Consider the following 14,598-nt stretch of genomic DNA (forward strand, 5'->3'; position numbering starts at 1 on the left):
TACATTTTCTTTGATAATTTGGAAGTATAGAATCACCTCCCTTCAGGTATCCCCACTCTATTGCACCCACAGCCAAGTCATCCATAGTCTACTAGCACATCATGAATGACAAGTCAGTGGAATCAGCCTTCTAAGGTATAAAGATCAGATAATTAAGTGTTCAGAGGACATTAAAATGAGGACATTAGAAAGAATTTTTTTTTTTCAATTTGGGATGTCGACCTCCAATGACTGAGGAATGAAAAAGTAGAGACAGAAAATGTACTTTAAAGTGACTGGTAAAGGGAAGAAAGAAATTAGATTCACACCTGGACAAAGAGGAAGAACCACGGAAGATTTCTCTGTATTAAAGAATTGAACAAATTTGCCAAGAATTCTATACGTTGAATCTCTGGTCATGATGATAACACTTTCTCTCCACTCCGATACCTTTATTTGGTTAATTTAACCACACTCATCTTTTAGGTATGAGTCTTCCTGTGGGGACTTCTCTGACATCTGGAATTAGGTTAGATATCTAGAATCTCTGTGGTGTTCTCCTGAAGATGCTCTAGTTTGTCTTTCATGGAACTCATACAGGTGCATTGTAAATTTCCAATAAGTTATAGTAAGCTATTATATTGAATTTGAGGTGTTCTTGAGACCACTAAGCAGGATTATCATAGACATTTGGGTATATAAACCTGGACTATGGAAGAGGCAGGTAGTTGGAGATAATCATCTATGATCTATGGAAAGAGGGGCAGCTGAAGCCACTGCTTCTAAACCATTGCTGAGAATTGAACTTTTCTCCTATGTGCCTTCTCATAAGAATTTTGTGACTTTAGTTCTTGCATTTAAGTCTTTGTCTATTTTCAGTTGATTTTTGTGTGTTGTGTAAATTAAGGATATGATTGCATTCTTATATATTTGGATATCCAGTTTCCCCAACACTATTTGTTGAAGATAATATGCATTTCTCTTTGTATATGCTTGGCACCCTTGTAGAATATGATTTGACAATGAGTGGGTTTATTTCTGGATTCTATTCTGTTCCATTGGCCTATGTTACTGTCTTTATGCCAACACCATACATACTATATCATCATTACAACTTTGTGATATATTTTGAAGTCAGAAAGTGTGATATCTCCAGATCTGTCCTTTTTTTCTCAAAATTGTTTGGACTATTTGGAAACTGTTGGGTATCCATATGAATTTTGGGATAGTTTTTTCTGTTCTTCAAAATTACCATTAGAGACTTTGATAGGAATTGCATTGAGTCTTTATGTTACTATAAATATAATATGGGCAATATGGACATTTTAACATTAAATCATCCAATACATGAACATGGATGTTTCCACTTATTTGTATCTTCTCTAATTTCTTGCATCAATATTTTTCATCTTTCAGGGCACAAGAATTTCATCTCCTTTGTTAAATTTTATCATAGATATTCAATTTCATTTATGTTATTTTAAAGGGTTTAAATTTTTTCCATATAGTGTATTGTTAGTGTATAGAAATGCAACTTATTTTTGTATGTTGAATTTTGTGTTCTGTGTCTTTGTTGAATTTCTCTGTATGTTCTAACAATTATTTTGGAGTCTTTAGGGTTTTCCACATGTAAGAACACATAACCTACAGACATAATTTTGCTTCTTCCTTTCCGATTTGAGTGTTTTTCATTTCTTTTTCTTGCTTAATTGCTTTTTTCTGGGTCTTCCAGTACTATGCTGAGTAGAAATAGTAAGAGTAGGTAACCTTGACTTGTTTATGAGCTTAGAGGGAAAGCTTTTAATTTTTCCCTGTTGAGTATGGTTAGCTGTGGGCTTTTCAGATATGACTTTTATTACATTGGGATAGTTTCCTTCTATTCTTAGTATTTTTGAAATTCTTATTATGAGATATTCGAGTTTTGTTAATTTTTTTCTATTAATATCATCATGTTATTGTAATACGTTGTTCAGTTAATGTTTTTCATATGTTGAGTCATTCCCACTTGAAATATCCCACTTGACTATCATGTGTGATCATTTTGATATGTTGTTGAATTCTGTTTGCTAGTATTTTATTGGGGAATTTTGCATCTATACTCATCAAGGACATTGACCTCTTATTTTCCTTTCTTGTGGTGGTTTTGACTGGCTATAGTATCAAGGTAAAGCTGACCTCATAAAATGAATTCAGAAATATTTTCTCCTATTCAAGTTTTTGGATAAGTTTGAGAAGGATTGGTATTAATTAATCATTAAATATTTAGCAGAATTCTTGAGTGAATCCATCTGATCCTGGACTTTTCTGTGTTCAGAGGATTTTATGTACTGATTCAATTACCTTGCTAGTTTTATATCTGTCATATTTTCTATTCACAGCTCAGGCTTGCTATGTTGTATGTTTCTAGAATTTTATTTATTGCGTCTAGCTTATCCAATAGTAGTTTCTTATGATCATTTTTATTTCTGTGGCAGTTGTAATGTGTCCTAGTTTGTCTGTGTTGCCATAACAAAAATACCATTACATTTGTGGCTTATGAACAATATAAGTTTGTTTCTCACCATTCTGTAGTCTGAGATGTTTAAGATCAAGGAAACAGCAGGTTTCGTCTCTGGTGATAGCCTATTTCTTGGTTCTTAGATGTTTTCTTTAAGTTGTGTCCTCACATAGTATAACGTCTGGGAACTTTCTGTGCTCTTTTATAAGTGCATTAATCCTATTCATGAGATGGACATCTCATGACGTATAAACCTCCCAAATGCCTCACTTCCAACTATCATTACATTGTGGGTTAGAATTTAATTTAAATGAATTTTGAGAGTATGCAAACATTTAATCTAAAGCATTATGTCTCCTCTTTTATTTTTCATTTGAGTAATTTTTTTCTTTGTTAGTCTACCTAAAAGTTTGTCAATTATTTATCTTTTATAAAATTCAATTTTTTCCAATGTTTTTCTATTCTCTATTTAGCTAACATCTGCTGTAATATTTACTGTTTCATTCCTCTGTTTAAAAAAAACTTGTTTTGGGCTTCCCCGGTGGCGCAGCGGTTGAGCGTGGGGTTGCGAAGCTGCCCGCAGCCTCTGCAGTGCCGGTTCGATCCCCGGCTGCTCCCCGGCCACCAGAGGAGGGTCCCACATGGCGCGCAGACCTCTCCTGCCGCCCGCTGCTCCCTCAGCAGTGTACTTCGGTCCTTCTGCCTGCTCTGCTCCCCGCTCTGGCTCTGGTGAATTCTCTCACCCTCCCGCACTTCTGACTGGACCCAGTGCTTGTATGAATAAATAAATAAATAAATAAATCTTAAAAAAAAATTTGGAAAAAAAAAGTGTATCTTTAAAAAAAAAAAAAAAGACTTGTTTTTATTCTAGATCCTCTTACCTTTTAAATGAAGGTGTTTCACACAATGATTTTCTCTTTTAACTTGCTTTTGCTGCATTGCATGAGTTTCGACATATAAACCTATTAAGCCTATTTGGTTTAAACCTGTTTGGTTTAATTCTTTGTTTAATACTATTTCATTAAACAAAGTGGGTCAAAAGTTTCATTGATGATTTTCTGCCAGGTAGATCTCTCCAATGAATATAATTGTATGATAAATCCCCTACTACTATTATGTTGTTATCACTGTCTGTTTTCAGATTAATTAATAGGAGTCATATATATATAAAAAAACTGGAAACTGTTGGGTATCCATATGAATTTTAGGATAGTTTTTTCTGTTCTTCAAAATTACCATTAGAAATTTTGATAGGAATTGCATTGAGTCTTTATGTTACTATAAATATAATATGGGCAATATGGACATTTTAACATTAATCATCCAATACATGAACATGGATGTTTCCATTTATTTCTATAATTATTTTATAATTTTTGTAATTATTATAAATATTTTATAATTATTTTACAATTAATTTATTTGTATAACCTCTCTCTCTCTCTCTCTCTCTCTCTATATATATATATATATATATATATATCTCATGTTACCTTTTTTAGCTGGAAATCTATTTATCTGATATAAGCATGGCTATGCCTGGGTTTTTTGGGGGGGATACAATTGTTTACGGGATTGTATTTCAACCATTTACTTCAAGTCTTTGTTTATCTTTGTAACACAGATGGGTGTCCTGGAGACAACAAAAAGTTGAATTTTTGTTTTCTGAACCAGTCATGCTGTACACTTTGATCGGTGAGTTCAGTGCATTTACATTTAGGATGATTATTGATAAATGTGGATTTCCTACTGCTATTTTTGTTTTATTTCATGGTCCTCTATCCTCGTTCAATTTTTTTGTAGACTCTCTTTTCTTTGATTTTCATAAAAGATCTCCTTTCTAGATTTCCTTTAGAATATCTAGTGTTTGCAAGCTCCTTCATCTCTGTCTGGTAAGGCCTTTATTTCTCCCTCATATCTCGAGAACTGCCTTTCAGGATATAGTATTCTTGGCTGGCAGCTTTTATCTTTAAGTATTTTGAATATGTCATTCCATTCTCTCCTTGCTTATAAGGTTTACTCAGAGAGGAAGTTTGACAAAAGCCTTTTGGGAGTATCTTAATAGGTTATATTTTATTTTTCCCTTCTCACCTCAATATTCTCTGTCTTTTTCTTTTTTCTTTTTTTTCTTTTTTTAATTTAATTTTTTTTAAATTTAAAATTTGTTTTTATATTCTCCATACAATTGCGACCCTCTTATTTTGACCCCAAGCCCTCCTTTCCCCGCCCCCCACCCACCATAGAGTGTGTCCGATTCATAGTTGCTTGTTAATTTTGATATTTTCTTTCTTAGAGTTATTCTTTTTCCTGGTCCCTTATTTAAGTTTTCTAGATTCCTGCTATGAGTGAGACCATCCGGTATTTTTCTTTTTCTTTCTGGCTTATTTCACTGAGCATGATCCCTTCCAGCGCCATCCATGTTGCTGCAAATTTCATGTGTTTATCTTTTTTGAATGCTGAGTAATATTCCATGGTGTATATGTACCACATCTTCTTGATCCAGTCATCTATTTTTGGGCATTTGGTTTGTTTCCAAATCTTAGCTATTGTAAATAGTGCTGCTATAAACATAGGGGTGCAGGTGCTCTTTGTAATTGATGTTTCTGTGTCCCTTGTGTAAATACCTAGGAGTGGAATTGCTGGATCATATGGAAGCTCTATGTTTAGTAGGTCAAGAAATCTCCACACAGCTCTCCATAGTGGTTGGACCAGTTTGCACTCCCACCAGCAGTGCAGGAGAGTTCCTTTTTCTCCACAACCTCGCCAACATTTGTTGTTGCTAGTTTTTTTAATATGTGCCATTCTCACTGGTGTAAGATGGTATCTCATGGTAGTTTTGATTTGCATTTCCCTGATTACAAGTGATGTTGAACATTTTTTCATATGCCTGTTAGCCATTTGCATTTCCTCTTCAGAGAAGTTTCTTTTTTAGCTCTTCTGCCCATTTTTTGACTGGATTATTTTCTTTGTTTTTGTTGAGTCTCATCAGATCTTTGTAGATTTTTGTGATCAGTCCTTCGTCATTAGTGTTGTATGCAAAAATGTTCTCCCAGTTGGTGGGGTTTCTCTTTGTTTTTGTTATAGTCTCTTTTGCTGTGCAGAAGCTCTTTAATTTGATGTAGTCCCAGCTGTTTATCTTTGCCTTCACTATCACTGCTTTGGGTGATGTGTCTGTAAAGATGTCTTTTGATGTGCATATCATGTAGTGTTTCGCCTATATTTCCTTCTATGTATTTTGTGGTTTCAGGTCTTATGTCTAGTTCTTTAATCCATTTTGAGTTGGTTTTTGTGCATGGTGTTAGGTAGTTGTCAAGCTTCATTCTTTTGCATGTAGTGACCCAGTTTTCCCAGCACCATTTATTGAACAAACTTTCTTTGCTCCAATGCATAGTCTTTGCTCCTTTGTCAAAGATTAGTTGACCATAAATCTGTGGGTTTATTTCTGGATTTTCTATTTGATTCCATTGGTCTGTGTGTCTGTTCTTGTTCCAATACCATGCAGTTTTGATGATTATGGCTTTATAGTATAGTTTGAAGTCTGGGAGTGTGATGCCTCCATTCCCTTCTTTTTTTTTTCAGGAGAGCTTTGGCTATTCAGGGTTTTTGGTGATTCCATATGAATTTCATCAATAATTGTTCTATTTCCTTGAAGAATGACATTGAAATTTTTATTGGAATAGCATTGAATCTGTATATTGCTTTTGGTAGGATGGTCATTTTAATAATGTTTATCCTTCCAATCCATGAGCAGGGGATGTCTTTCCATTTCTTTGTGTCTTCTTCTGTTTCTTTTAACAGTGTTTTATAGTTTTCTTTGTATAGGTCCTTTACCTCTTTTGTTAGATTTATTCCCAAGTATTTGATTTTTTTTCTTTTGATAATAAAAGGGATGGCTTTTTTGATTTCTTCTTCTTCAGATTTATTGTTTGTGTATAGGAAGGCTACCCACTTTTGCATGTTGATTTGTATCCTGCCACTTTACTGAACTGATTGATTAGTTGAATTAGTTTTTCTGTGGAGTTTTTGGGGTTCTTTATGTATATTATCATATCATCTGCAAATAGTGATAGTTTGACTTCTTCTTTTCCTATTTGGATTCCTTGTATGTCTTTGTCTTGTCTTATTGCTCTGGCTAGGACTTCCAGTATTATATTGAAAAGCAGTGGTGAGAATGGACATCCTTGTCTTGTTCCAGATCTTAATGGAAATGCTTTCAGCTTTTCACCATTGAGAATGATACTGGCTGTTGGCTTGTCATATATGGCCTTTATGATGTTGAGGTATGTTCCTTGTATCCCAAGACTTTCAAGGGCTTTTATCATGAATGGGTGTTGCACTTTGTCAAAAGCTTTCTCAGCATCTATTGATATTATCATATGGTTTTTATATTTCTTTTTGTTGATGTGTTGGATAACGTTGATTGATTTTTGGATGTTGAACCATCCTTGTGTCCCTGGAATGAATCCTACTTGGTCGTGGTGAATTATCAATTATCTTATGGATACATTGTTGGATTCTGATATCTAAAATTTTATTGAGGATTTTTGCATCAGTGTTCATTAGTGAGATTGGCCTGTAATTTTCTTTTTTTGTGTTGTCCTTGTTTGGTTTTGGTATTAGTGTAATGTTGGCTTTATAGAATGTGTTTGGTATTATCCCTTCCTTCTCAATTTTTTGGAAGCATTTGTGAAGGATAGGCACTAATTCATTTCAGAACATTTGGTAGTATTCATTTGTAAATACATCAGGTCCTGGGCTTTTGTTTGTGGGGAGGTTTTTGATTACCATTTCAATTTTGATGCTTGTAATTCGTCTGTTTAGGTGTTCTATTTCTTCTTTATCTAGCTTTGGGTGATTGTAGAGTTGTAGGGATTTGTCCATCTCCTCTAGATTGTTGAACTTGTTTCCATATAACTGTTTATAGTAGTTTCTCATTATTATTTTGATTTCTGCTGTGTCTGTTGTGATTTCTCCTCTTTCATTTATGATCCTATTTATTTGTGCTTTCTCTCTTTTTTCCTTTGTGAGCCTGGCTAGGGGTTTGTCTATTTTATTTATTTTTTTGAAGAACCAGCTCTTGGTTTCATTGATCTTTTAGATTTTTTTTTTTAGTTTCAATTTCATTTATTTCTGCTTTGTTTTTATTATTTCTTTTCTTCTACTGGTTTTGGGTTTTTTTGTTGTTCTTTTTCTAGATCTTTGAGCTTCGAGATTAGGTTGTTTCTTTGAGTTCTTTCTTGTTTCTTGATGTGAGCCTCTATTGCTATATATTTTCCTCTTATTACTACTTTTGCTGCATCCCATACATTTAGGAAATTGGTATCCTCCTTGTCATTAAATTCAAAGAATTTTTTAATTTCTTCTTTGATCTCCTCATTAGTCCAGGGCCTTCCAGTAGTGTGGGTTTCAATCTCCATGAGGTAGGAGATTTTCTTGCCTTCTTTTTATGGTTTATTTCTAGTTTGATGCCTTCATGGTCAGAAAAGATGGTTGATATGATTTCAATCTTGGTGTATCTGTTGATGTTTGTCTTAGGTCCCAGTATGTGATCGATCCTGGAGAATGATCCGTGTGCTTGAGAAAAATGTGTACTTAGATTTTTTTGGGTTTAGTGTTCTATAGATGTCTGTTAAGCCCAAACGCTCTAGGTCGTTATTTAGAGCTTTAGTGTCTTTACTTATTTTTTGTCTTGTTGATCTATCCATTGTTGATAGTGGTGTGTTGAAGTCTCCCACTATGTATGTGTTTTCTCTGATGTCTGTTTTCAAAGATGATAATAGTTGTCTGATATATTTTAGTGCTCCTTCATTTGGTGAGTATATGTTAATGAGTGTTATTTCTTCTTGAAGTATTGTCCCCTTGATCATAATGTAGTGACCGTTGGGGTCTCTTTTTACCTTTTTGAGTTTGAAATCTGTTTTATCTGATATAAGTATAGTTATTCCTGCTTTTTTTTTTTTTTTGGTCCATTTGCTTGTAGGATTGTTTTCCATCCTTTAACTTTGAGTCTATTTTTATCTTTTGTAGCTAAATGTGTTTCCTGGAGACAGCAAAAGGTTGGGTTTTGTTTCTTAATCCAGCCTGCAACTCTGTGTCTTTTTATTGAAGAATTTAGTCCATTTATATTTACAGTTAATATTGATATGTTAGCATCTGTATTTGCCATTGTGTTTGTCTTTCCTTTGATTTTATTTATTCTTTTAATAACTTTTTTTTTTTTTTGGCCTTCTTCCGTTGTTATTCGTCCCTCTGAGGTTCTGGCTTTAGGACACCTTATAGTATTTTTTGGAGTGGGGGTTTAGTCGTAATGAAATTCCAGAGTTTCTGTTTGTCTGGGAAGGTCCTTATTCTTTCTTCATAGAGGAAGGAGAGCTTTGCGGGATAGAGTATTCTTGGTTGGCATCTGTTTTCTTGAAGTCTGTTGACTATGTCCCTCCACTCTCTCCTTGCCCGTAGTGTTTCTTCGGAGAAGTCTGATGTCATTCTGATTGGTTTTCCTTTGAATGTTATCTGTTTCTTCCCTCTTGTCAGCTTCATTATTTTTTCTTTGTCCTGGATTCTTGGGAGCTTTACTATTATGTGTCTTGCTGTATTTTTCTTTCGTCATGAAAGTTTGGTGTTCTTCTTGCTTCTTGTATATCAATTTTCAGCTCCTTCTTCATGTTTGGGAAGTTCTCTTCAGTTATTTCCTTGAATATTTTCTCTGTTACTACATCTCTCTCCTCTCCTTCTGGGATTCCTATAACTCTTATATTTCCTTTCCTCATGGAGTCAGATAGTTCCCGAAGTCTTTCTTCGGTCTTTTTCCTTCATACTTCTCTTTCCTTTTCTGTTTTGGTTCTTTTTATTTCTGTGTCTTCAAGAGTACTTATTTGTTCTTCCATGTCATCTATTCTGCTTTCATTGCTTTTCCCAGAGTTCTTTAGCACCTCCACTAATTCTTTGATCTCCTGCATTTCTTTTACTTTCCTCTTTAGGGACTCAATTTCATTCTTCTGAGCGTTGTTTTCCTTAATGACTTCCATCAGTGTTTTCATCATGGCAATTTTAAATTCATTTTCTTGAAGGCTCAGAAGTTCTTCCAAGTCACCGTAGTTGTAAGCTGGTGGGTGTTTTGTTTTTTTTTTTTTTTTTTTTTTTTTGTGGTATGTCTTTTTTTCTGAGGCATTGCTACTTTGCTTGTAGTTTTTCTTTTCCCTGCTGCCTGTCTTCTAATTTGCCTTATGCATTGGGACACTGTGTCACTGCTACTGGCTGGCTTCTTTTTGGTGTGTTCTTTCGGGAGTTTCAGAAACTGGCAATCCAAACAAGTCAAAAACTGTTATGCCAAAAGTCTAGTGAGGCAGTGGTGCTTTGAATATGTTAATGGTCACTGTCACAGAATCTCTCCTCTTTTCTGTGTTTAGTTAAAAAGGTGCGTCTTGAAGTCCCACAGACTTCCCTGGAGGTGGGGCAGCTGGATTGCACTCTGGGTTCCAAATCTCTGGATCCTTCTCTGGGCTCTGACTTCCTGCCAGGTGGGACCTGGCTTATGGGGGCTTTCAGCTCACCTCTGACTGCACAGGGAACCTTCTCCCTCTGGCTCCATGGGGAGCTTTCTGCCAGATTCAAGCAGTCTTTATTAAAGAAAGGTCCCTGTTCTAAAATGGTGCTTTGGAGACAGGCACACTCTTTCGCACACCCGGTCTGCCCCGGCTGTGGGTGCCCGCTCCTCCTCTGGGTTCGGACTGCTGGCCTGAAGGGGCCTGGCGTGGGCAAACTTCCCAGCTCACCTCTGGCTCCTTCAGGAGCCTTCTGCTGGTTTCAAGAAATCTTTATTGAAGACAGGTCCCTGTTCTAAAAAGGCAATGCGGGTATGCACTCCCCTGCATGCCCGGTCTGCCCCAGCCTTGGGTGCCCGTTCCCCCTCTTGGTTTGGACTGCTGGCCAGAAGGGGCCTGGCCTGGGCAAACTTCCCAGATCACCTCTGGCTCCTCTGGGAGCCTTCTGCCGGTCTCAAGCAGTCTTTATTGAAGAAAGGTCCCTATTCTAAAATGGCAATTCGGAGACAGGCACACTCTCCAGCACGCTGGATTTGCCCCGGCTGTTGGTGCCTGCTCCCCCTCTGGGCTCGGACTGCTGGTCAGAAGGGGCCTGGGTTGGGCGAACTTCCCAGCTTACCTCTGACTCCTCAGGGAGTCTTCTGCCTGTTTCAAGCAGTGTTTACTGAAGAAAGGTCCCTATTCTATGGGGTGTTGGTGATTTTTTTCTGGTCGCTAGGTGGCGCTAGAGCTCTCTCCTAGTGTCCTTGGGGAGCTGTTTTTTTTACCTGGTGGGACGGGGAACAGAGTGGGAGTGGTGGGGAAAGCCTCAACGGCTTTGGGGTGCTGTGTCTGCCTTGTGCCCCACCGTCGTGGGGATCACACACCCCGAATTTTGTGCCCTGGGTCTCAGTTCCAAAGCCCTCAGGTCCAGGACGCAGGCTGTAGCCCTGTTCAGTGTCCACAGAAATGGCGCCTTTTGCACCCCACTCCCGTGTCCGGGTGCCTGGTTTCTGATTACTCAGTGAGGGACATTCACCTCAGTGAGGGCCCCGCGCATCTCCCCGCAAGCCTAGGTTGCAGGTGCAGGGACCTGGGCAGCGGCGATCCTCATATCCTTTCCAAGCATGTTGCTTTTCTGCACAAGCTTACCGGCTGGCCTGGGGCTGTGTATAGGTTTCCAGGAGTCTTTGTTTTTCTCTAATGACGGCTGGAGCCATTCGCTCACCTCCACGGCGAATCCTGCAGGGTTCTCCACAGCTCTAGTTCACAGGGTGTGGTGGCTGAAATAGTTCCTTTCCACTCACAGTCCCACTTGATGCGTAGTTTGCTCTTGTTGGTTGTTTTAGTTTTTTTGTTTTTTCCTCCTTTCTGTTGGTCGCAGAGTGCCGACTTTGTGGGTGGGGGAGGGTAGCAGGGTTCTGAGCTTTCCTCCCTTTTAGTCCTCTTTTATGGCAACTTTCTTCTTAGGGTAGTTTGCTGGAGTCACCTGTTTATCTTCCGTGTCCCAGTTCTCTCTGGGACCTGCCACTTTTCCTCCCTATTAACTTTTTTAATGGGAAATCTTACTTGCAGCGTTTCCTCACTGCCATGTTGATCCGCCCTTCCTATCTGTCTTTTTAAATTTACATTTTGGGGTAATTTTTGTTCCACTCCATATGTGTACATGTTCCACCAAACCAACCATCCCAGAACTCTATCTACCTGCCTCTGCCATGTCCTCCTCCCTCCCCCCATTCCCTCTGGTAAACAATAAAGTTGTTCACTTAGTCTAAGATATGCTTCTGCTGTGTTTTACCTGTGTATGTTCTTTGGTTATTTATAGTCCACAGATGAGTGGAACCATCTGATATCTGCCATTCACTTTCTGACTTATTTCATGTAACATAATCACCTTGAATGCCATTTGTTTTGTCCCAAAAGACATTATTTTTAACACCTGTGTAGTTTTCAGTTGATCATATATTCCATAATTTCTTTATCCATTCATCTGTTGATGAGCCCTTGGGTTGGTTCCATGCCTTGGCAATTGTGGACAGTGCTTCTGTGAACATAGGTGTACATAAATCTTTTCATGTTTAAGTTTTCATGTTTTGGGATAAATACCTATTAAAGATATTGTTGGATCTTAAGGAATTTCCATGTTTATTTTCTTATAAATCTCCACACCATTTTCCATAAAGGCTTTACCAACTGACTTAGCTTTGCAGTCACTTTTGTGGTTCTATATACATTTTATAATTGTTCCATTTCCTTGTAAAGTCATTGGAATTTTGATAGGTATTGTATTCAATCTGTAAATTACTTTAGGTAATATGGCCTTTTAAATGATGTTTATTCTTCAATACATGAGCACGGGATATCTTTCCATTTCTTTGTGTCTTCTTTTATTTCCTTTAACAGAATTTTATAATTTTCAATATATAAGTTCTTCACCTCCTTTGTTAACTTTACTTCCAGGAACTTCACATTCTTTCTGGTGTGATTATAAATGGTATAGATTTCCTTATTTACTTTTCTTCTGATATATCATATTTAGAAATACAATTGATTTTTGTGTATTTATTTTATATACTGCCACTTCACTGCATTCATTTATAATTTCTATAATTTTTTGGTAGTCTTTTGTGTTCTCTGTTTATTGTTCTGTCATCTGCAAATAAGGACAGTTGCACTTATTTTCCAGTCTGGATTCCTTTTATATAGTTTACTTATTAATTGCTTTAGCTAGGATTTCCAATAATATGTTTAATAGTAGTGATGACAGTGGATAACCTTGTCTTCTTTCTGATCCTGGAAATGATTTCAGCTTTTCACTATTGCACAAGATGTAGGGTGTGGATATGTAACTTTTATAATGTTTAGATACATTCCATTAATACAGTTTTATTGAGTGTTTTTATTATAAATGGATTTTGAATTATGTCAATGCTTTTTTGGCTTTTATCGAAGTAATCATGTGATTTTTATCTTTCTTTCTGTTGATCTGTTTAATGACATCGATTGATCTGCATGTGTTGAATTAGCCTTGCTTGTCTAGGATGCTCTATCAATACAATTCTGTTAATATATTGTTGTAATCAGTTTGCTAGGATTTTGTGGAGAATTTTTACATCTTTGTTCATCAGGGATATTGGTGTATAATTTTCTTTTTTATACTGTTTTTGATTTTGGAATTAATGTTGGCCTCATATAATGTGTTGGGGAGTTTTCCACCCTTTTTGATATTTTTTTTGAACAGTTGTAGAGGATAGGTATTAAGTCATCTTTGAAGGGTTGGTTTAATTCACTTGAGAAACTATTTGGGCCTGGGTTTTTCTTCTTAGGGAGATGTATTAGTCTTTCAATTTTCCTGATTGTGATTGGATTATTTAAAATGTCTATTCATCCTAATTCAGTTTTGGAAGTTTATATAATTCTAAAAATTTACCTATTTCTTCTTGGTTGTCTATTGCATGGAGATGTTCATAATAGGTTGTATGAACTTATGTCTTTCTATAACATCTGTTTTTATTTTGCCTCTTTCATTTCTGATCCTATTGATTTGAATTTTCTCTTTACTTTTCTTCATAAGCCTAGTGAATGGTTTTTCCTTTCTAAAAAAAATTGTTTTCAAAGAACAAGTTCTTGGTTTCACTGAAGCATATACAGTGCTGTAAACCAATTGTTAATTCAATAAAAATATTATAATTTTTAAAATAATTAATTAAAAGGGAAAAATGTGCAGGAATCCACAGAATCTTTTAAAATCTCTGTGATGATCTTCTCTATAGACTAGATATACATTGAGAATGGCAGTCTCTCACTTGAAAAACCTATATGCAATGGTAGTATCTGGATTCAGGGGTCGAAGGGACCAATTGCTGGTACTTAACTGCCAAAGGCAAAGTGGGTATAGTTACTCTAATGGACAACACACACAAACACAAACACAGACACACACATTCAATTATTTTTAAAAACCCATCCATTATTTATTTTCCGTAACACAAAAAATTCTAAAATTCTAGCAGCTTGTTATGGTACTAATACAGTATTTGAAAATAATTTAATTCTGTAAATTCATCTTTTTAATGAATGCATATGATTACAATTAATGAAATGTTTGAGGAGTATATGGTAATGTCTATGTATAATAAAACTAAGTGCTATGTATAATAAAACTATGTATAATAAAAATAAGTATCCAGAAGGATGTGAGATGCTATTAGGCTGGAATTGACATATGTGTCCTTAAGGAGAAGTAAGAGTCAAGTAAAAATGATGGTGAAATTCAGAGTGACACAAAAACTTAGAATAGTGTGAGCAGACTTGTGGATCTGAAGGTATTAGGTGAGATTTGAAACAAAAAGCTGACCGATTTGGTTAGAGTATTTGAGAATGATTAATGTAAGATATAAAGCTATATAAGTTCAGGTGGAAGAGAAACAGAATTCTAGAGAGGTTGAAATGCTAATGCTTAGAACACTGAGGACTGAATGACATTGACATTTGTAAAAGGAAAGTTTGGTCTTTGGGAAGAGCTTGTGGATATATAACAGCTTGTGCCTTTGGTGGTTAATATCACCTAGTACTAAGCTACCTTGTCTGAGATGCCTTTGA

General features: G+C 36.2%; 1 protein-coding gene across 1 annotated transcript in view; it reads left to right on the forward strand.

Moving 5' to 3' along the window:
- ADAM28 (ADAM metallopeptidase domain 28) overlaps positions 1 to 14,598 on the forward strand; it is a 312,744-nt gene that overhangs the window by 80,234 nt on the left and 217,912 nt on the right. The window contains exon 4 of the mRNA XM_054690295.1: positions 4,101 to 4,171. The gene's annotated coding sequence lies outside the window, so the exon portion shown is untranslated. The remainder of the gene's footprint in view (positions 1 to 4,100; positions 4,172 to 14,598) is intronic.

This window comes from Talpa occidentalis, unplaced genomic scaffold (assembly GCF_014898055.3).
Source record: "Talpa occidentalis isolate TD23 unplaced genomic scaffold, MPIMG_talOcc4v2.1 talOcc4.8, whole genome shotgun sequence".
NCBI lineage: Eukaryota > Metazoa > Chordata > Mammalia > Eulipotyphla > Talpidae > Talpa > Talpa occidentalis.